A 7,930-nucleotide genomic window follows, 5' to 3' on the forward strand; every position below is an offset into this window, starting at 1 on the left:
TGTTGCTTTTTGATAGCCTTTAGTATGGGTTGGGCTTCTACCACTCTATCCTTGGGCGAGGCTATACCCCTCAACTGCACCCATTCATCTTTGTACCAGAAGCTCATGAGGAGCTTAGAGAAATCCCACATAATAGGTCCTAGTGTCCTCAGCCACTGTGCTCCTACGACAACATCATATCCCACCAAAGGTAATAAATAGAATTCTAGAGTGAATAAGGTACCCTGAATCCATACCTGCACCTTGCGACATTGCCCCTTGCTGTTTATCTTCTCCCCGTTGGCCACCACCACCGTAAATGAGGTATTTTTCTCAGGCGTTAATCCCACCTTCTCGGCTAAATCAGTGCTGAGAAAATTATGAGTGCTCCCTGTGTCTACCAAGAGCGTGACCCCTGTTTTTTGAATGCTAGCTTTGAGCCGCATAGTTTGAGGAGCTTGTAGCCCTGCCATGGCGTGTAAGGAAATTTCTGGAATTCCTTCTTCTACGTACGCCAGTGGGTCTTCCCTTCCTTCTTCTTCCGTCAAATCTTCCTCCTCGTAAATAGCTTCTATTGTAAACAACTTCTTACATCGATGCCCAGGGGAGAACTTGTCATCACAGTTAAAGCAAAGACCCTTGGATCGTCTTTCTGCTAACTCCGCCGGATTCAAGCGCTTTATTGCTGGATTGCGACTACGAGATAAATTTCTGGATGGCTGGGGTGGATATCCCGTTGATTGGGTATTTCGTCGTTCTTCTGAAAATGCTGGAGCACGCCTCTGTGCATTGTGCTTGTCTTCATATAGGCGGGCTAAGCCTACTGCTGATGTTAAGGACTGAGGTCGACATGCTTGGACATCTGCTCTAAGCCCATCCTTCAATCCACTAATAAATCCACCCATCTGCTGCATCACCGTTAGCTTTCCAGCCTTGCTTAGCAGTCTCTCGTACTGGCTTTGGTATTCTCTTACACTGCCGATCTGCCTTAGCTTTGTTAGATCACCAAAATAATCCTCAAATTGTGTAGGACCATAGCGGGCATGCATACCTTCCTTCAGCGTCTCCCACGTCAGAGCCTCATCACTCTCCCGGAATAATTGGTACCATAGTTGTGCTTCTTCTTCTAAGTGATAGGCGGCAAGAGGCACCTTTTCTTCCTCAGCAATATTCTAGAACTCAAAGAACTGCTCTGCTCGGCACACCCAGCTGGTAGGGTCGATTGATCCGTCGTACTTTGGGAATTGTAGTTTGGTTAACTTTGGCACAAACGAGTTTCTGTTTTCAGATTTTTCTCCCCATCTCCCAGTTTGGTTCTTGGAAGATGTCTCTTCTCCAGAATTGTCTCCAATGCTCGCCTTGATGTCAGCACACATGTCCTGCATCTGCTTCATCTGCTTCATCATGCGCTCTTGTCCTTCCAACATTTGTTTCCGTATGTCTTGTTGCCCAGTGCTTAGAGAACTCACATCCTTCTCCAAACGTTCCAGCCTTTGATCAGCCATGTCAGAACCTGGCTCTGATACCAAGATGTTACGTGCCTGGGATTTGGAACGTGTATTTGGCTGTTGAACAGGGAAGGCAGCAGGATCGGATCTCCTTGGCTTGCCTATGATTGCAATAGAACGTGATAATGCTAGGTAATTCGAGGAACCTAGAGACCTCCCAAACAACTCAAGAGTTGAAATTGATATTAATTGATTCCTCTTTATTCATCAGCTTCTCCTCTTTATAGAGTTTACAAGATACGGCTGACTAAGTAGATAAATTACCTTAGACTTCTACTAGAAAAGATTAATAAACTTCTATCTCTACTTCTACTAGGACTCTACTACGAGAACACTGCATCTCTTTGAGACCTAGTACAACTTAACTACTTGAGGACATATCCTCTTATTAACACTTCTATCTTATCTAACTACTCCCTGCTGTTCTTGATAGACTTGGCCTCCAACTCTTCTCCTGCACGTATCAATAATCAAGATGGAATTGTCCCATCTCCATAATAGTGCCCATGAATTTCAGGTTCTTGCAGCCAAGGCTATGGATAAAATTTGGCATGCTAGGAATCTACTTATACGCAAGGCAATCCAGCCTGATCCCATTTCATTGTCTCTACTGGTTTCATCTTCTTCTAGATCTCATGTTCTGGCATGGAGGAACTCTCAGCCCATCAAGTCTATTTGGTCCCCTCCTCCAACTGGATTCTCGAAGGCAATGGTACGGCTGTGGCAGCTGCTACGCTTAGTGATTCATTTGGCAATATTATAGCTGCACTTTCAAAGAAACATGCTTTGGTGGATTTAAACATGCTTTGGACCGCATTAGCTCGCTTTTTTGGGTTGCTGCCAATAGGATCTAGAATTCCCTTTACTTGTCCTTTTTTAGTTGTTGTACGCATTAATAGTGGGAATGACCCATCTTTGTAATTTCCCTTTTTCCATTTTCCGGTTTGAATAGAAAAGAAAAAAAAAAAATAGAAGAGACGACGTGAATGAGATGAGAAGCAATTTTCAATTACTTTGGCAAGGCCCAAAATTCAACGACTTGTTTGTAATACCTAGATAAACAACAAAGCTATGAGGGTCGGGATAATTCTGTGTCTGAATTTTTGATGAAAAATGCGAGAGAATGTGAGTGTGAGGGTGCTGGTAACAAAATTGATTACGACGTGGAGGATTTTCATTGAGCGCCGTTAGACAACGGGACAAAAATATCTTTTAGAATACTTTTGAAACCATTTGTCACAAACGCCAAATCACATCGAGTCATCGGCAAACGAAATGCATTTTTTTTTTTTCTATAATTAATGTAATTTTATAATAATTCCGACTAAAAACATGACCAAATTTGTAAAAGAGAGTTTACTTTTTGTAATTCATTTTCATATATTTATCTTATTTTAAATTTGTGTATTGAAGTTCGGCCTTCGTGCGTCGGTCTACCATGACCGGTGTTGTTAAAAAATTAAGAAAAATTACATCATTGGTCCATATGGTTAACCTAAATTACGACTTACTCTCTGTGGTATAAAAATTAATTTAGAGATTCACGTGGTTGGCCTAATTTACAAATTGCTCCCTAGAGTTAAATTCTGTTAAAAATTTTGACAAATTATATTAGGCGTCACGTCAGTGCCAATAAGATTGCAACACTTGTTGATCTTAATAAAAAAATATAAATATATTAAAAATATAAATAAATAAAACTTAATTTTTTATTTTATTTAAAAAAAACAAAAAAACAAACAAAAAACAAAATTTGTAAAGAGGAAAGAGGTGGTTGCCCAATGAGGTGGCCATAGGTGGCGCGCAAAAGCCCTCAAAGCTGAAAATATAAATATATACAAGTATCCCACAAAGCTGAAACCCTTGGATCAACCTTTGTTTAAAAAAAAGAAAAGAAAAAAAAGAGAAGATCCCACAAGTAATGCTAGAAACTTCATTTTTATCTCACAATGCTAACATAACAGTGTTAACTCACCTTTGGATTAGTACTTATTAAAATAAAAAAGATCTAAGGGTTGGTTGAAACTATCACGTCAGAATTGTGAGATAATTACCAGATAACAATGTGATTTCTAGCATTTCTCTAATAAATAAATAAAATCTAATGGTTACTAGACCTTGCCACATTAGCTTTATGAGATATTTGTGTAGTATGTAGCATTACTCCTATCTAATATCTAATAGCATTGCTTCTAAGAGTAATGTTATAAACCATATTTTTATCTTACAACTATCATACAATACTGACATAATAATCTCAACCAAACTTTAGGATTAATCTTTGTTTAAAAAAAAAATCAAGAGTTGATTAAGACGGACATGCATTAATAGAGTTACATATATGAAGGTTACATATTTCCTTCATATATATATATATATATATATATATATATATGACATGCAGCGGGATCTGGCGTAGGGAAGTTCAGTTATCAGGAGGCGAAAGGAACAACTTTGATGGCATAAAAACCACAACATATAAACTGAAGTTTCACGTGGAGCCAAAATTTGGAATTCCAGGAGCTTTGGTCATGAGAAGCGAACATAAGCATAAATTCTTCCTTCAGTCTGTAACTCTTGAAACCCTCAACCAGACTATCCACTTCAACTGCAACTCCTAGATATACCCTTTCAAAATGATTCTTAGGCTATGTTTGTTTAGGCATAGAATATTTTTTTGGAATATAATATATATATTTTTTTATTTCTATTTTTTAGTGTTTGGCTAGGTGTAAAATATTGGTCAATTTGAAAATAACCTTCACAAAGCCTAAAATGATTTACGCTTCTCATCTACGTAAACTATTTTATGCCATTCTCCCACAGCCCTAGGCAGACAATTATGAGAGATTAGAGGACTCTTATGGGGCCTACCTGTCAGAGCAGATCTCAAGCTGCCTGAACAGGTTGGGCCTCTCACAATTGCTTGCAATTTGACAATTTTCTTTACAAGTCAAACACGAGAAAATGTTTTTCAAACCATTTTCACGGTTGCAGACAAAAGATAAAATATTTTATGCAGAAATTGTTGGGTGGTTCTTCCTACATGGGGGGCCAACCATATGAGCCAAAGAAACAAAGGTTGTCGCCTCTGTTTTTGTTGACAAAGGGCAAGTCACGCACAATACCAAAGGAAAAGGAAAAAAAAAAAAAAAAAAAAAAAATCAGTTTGAGAGAAGCTCGAGCAAACAATGAGAGGAGGAGAAAAAAATTGTTTTCTACCTAGCCATTTCCATCAGAGATTGGAGGGTCATTTATGGCCCGATCTTGATGAAATTTCAACATGTTGTTCCTGATGATGAGAGCTACGTATTGACTAGTGTCGATTGTTGGACTTCCTCTCCAGTTGCTTGGTTGTTCATCCTCACTTGGTAAGACATTTCTTTGTTCTTGTTGGAATCCACTCTTGAAGTGATGAATTTATATTTTATCCAAGAATGTATGTATTCTTGATGTGGTGATAACCTCTAGATATTGTTTTAAAGAAGACACTTGTAAGCCCATTATTTGAATCCTCACTTGGTAAGATTTAACTGGACTAGGTCCCGTGACTTTTCCCTTCACAGCGGAGAGTTTTCACGTAAAAATCTTCGTGTCTTGCTCGATTTATTTTTTTGCATTGTTCTTAGGTTTGTTGATACTTTTGGTGCTAGATTGACTATTTAATTTGCACAAAGAGGGGTAGATAATTTTCGCTGTGATTTCGTTATTGACATTCATCCCCAAAAAGGTGGTATCAGAGCTTTGGTAGTGAAATTGTTGTGTAAATTAAATGGAGGAGTCATCTAATAGCATAGTTAAACTCACATCTTCCAATTATTCAATTTGGAAGACTAGGATGGAGGATATTTTGTATCATAAAGAATTGTTTGAGCTTATTGAGTTGAATGAGGTTAAACTGGATGCCAAAACCGATGATGAATGAAAGAAATTAAATAGGAAAACCGTCGGGCATATTAGCCAGTGTGTTGATCAAAGTGTCTTCCATCATGTAGCCAAAGAAGTTAATGCTTACTTACTTTGGTTGGAGTTAGAGAGTCTTTATGAGCGAAAGATTGCTCAGAACAAAGCTTTTATGATACGAAGGCTTGTGAATTTGAAGTACAAAGATGGGCAAAGTGTTACGGAGCACTTGAGTAATTTTCAGGGATTATTGAACGAATCGTCTACCATGAAACTTGTGCTAGATGATGAGGTGTAAGCATTACTTGTGTTGAGTTCTTTGCCGAACAATTGGGAAACCTTGGTAGTGTCACTCAGTAATTCAGTCCCCAACGGTGTGATGACTATGGGTATGGTTAAAGACAGCATGTTCAATGAATAGGTAAGAAGAAAAAAGCGGGGTATTTCTTCTCATACAGAGGCACTTGTTACAGAAAAATGGGAGAGAAGTAAAAGCAGAAAACCTCGTGGTGATGACAGTCATGACAAGTCAAGGGGAAAGTCCAAGTCGAAAAGGGAGATAAAATATTTTTACTATGGCAAGCTTGGGCATATGAAGAGAAAGTACAAAAAAATTAAAAGGGAATAGTTGAAAGAAAAAGATGAATAACCAAAAGAAGAAAAATACACTACAACAGTTGCATCTGATGGTGATGATTTAGTTGTTAGTGAAGATGCTTATGTTAATCTCGCATGTCATGAGTCTATGCAGGCAGTTGATATGGCAACCTCCTTTCATATTACGCCACATAGAGATTTCTTCTCTTCCTACACCAGTGACAATTTTGGTTGGGTCAGGGTAGAAAACGAAGCAAAGTATGAAATTGTGGGCATGGAAGATATACAGTTAGAAACCAACGTTAGGTGTAAATTACTTCTCAAAAATGTCAGATATGTTCCTAAAATGCGCTTCAGCTTGATTTCCATTAGTAAGCTTGATGATAAATGCTACCATAATTACCTTGGAAGTGGACAATGGAAACTTTGCAAGGGTTCTCTTATTTTAGCCAAGGGGAAGAAGATTAATACTCTCTATAAGACAGAAGCAAGATTAGTCAATGAAGATGTGAATGTTATTGAGAATGAAACTTCCACTGAGTTATTGCACAAAAGGCTTGGTCACATGAGTGAGAATGGACTTCAAGTTCTTGCCAAGAAGCAGCTCCTACCTAATATCAAAGGTACGTCACTAATGCCTTGTACTCATTGTCTTGTTAGAAAACAAAGAAAAGTTTCATTTCATAAATCCCCTTCATCAAGAAAGACTAATATTCTTGATTTAGTTCACACTGATGTTTGCACTATGAACACTAAAACTCTTGGCGGTGCACTTTATTATGTGACATTTATTGATGATCACTCTAGAAAAGTGTTGGTTTTTACTAAGACCTCAGTGGTATAAGACTAACTGAGTTTTCACAAAGAACCAACCTTTATTATTTTTAGTCGTGCGAGCACTATATTAGCTACAATTTACCAATAGCTAATACAGCAAACACCGACTATTCAGAAAACATTTAAAACATACTGTATAGCTGGAAACATATGTAGAAGTTCCAATCTACCGCTTGGAAGATTCTACATATAGACCCCTCTATAATAATATTTTTCATCGGTCGCTTGGACATATGTGCACACGATCACTCCATCACAGATATCACGTATACACATAAGTCTTAAGCAAAGAACAGGGCATCTTACTCTTCCATACTAGGATAACATCCTTCAACAACACTCGCAACACCATCTCTAATCGTATTTCAGCTTCGTGCCTTGACGTCAGTAGATCATGAGAGCACTAGAGTTAAACTCAATCATGCTAACCATACAAGAATAACAAGTTTTAAAACCTAAATCACAAACCTAGTCTACCCATGCATTAATCAACATAAAACCCAATATAGTAAACCTAGAAGCCTAGATCTACAAGAAAAGATGTTACACCATGAAAATGCAACTAAACAGAAGCAACAGTAGCATACTAGGATAATGATAATACCAAAAATGAGATTAAGTTAAGAGGTTACCTCCTCTTGAAGATGGTGTAATACCCCGATTATTAATTAGGGTCAAGTGAGCTTTGATACGGGTTTAATAAGGATTGTTAGACTTTGTATGAAGAGAAAATATTGACTTTAGTTTCAGTCGAGCATTCGATTTGGGATAGTCGAACGTTGGACTCAAACCCTAGTGCCAAACATTCGATGTTGATCGATGCCTGAACGTTCGAACATTCGAACGTCTGTCGTATGGTATAGTCGAATGTATATCAGAAAGTACAACCCACATGTTTGGTATGTATGTCAGATCGTACACCGAATATTCGATTCATACACTAAACGTTTGACTAAACCCTAATAGTACACGAACGTTTGACAATTAGCCTGAACGTTCTACAGGTCGTAGTGCTAAAAAAATAACACCATAGCAGCCCTGGCATAGCTATAAATACCTCACCCTAGCCCCTTTCACCTTCATTCCGCCCCTCTAATGCCTGGCAT

This window comes from Alnus glutinosa, chromosome 3 (genome assembly GCF_958979055.1).
Source record: "Alnus glutinosa chromosome 3, dhAlnGlut1.1, whole genome shotgun sequence".
NCBI lineage: Eukaryota > Viridiplantae > Streptophyta > Magnoliopsida > Fagales > Betulaceae > Alnus > Alnus glutinosa.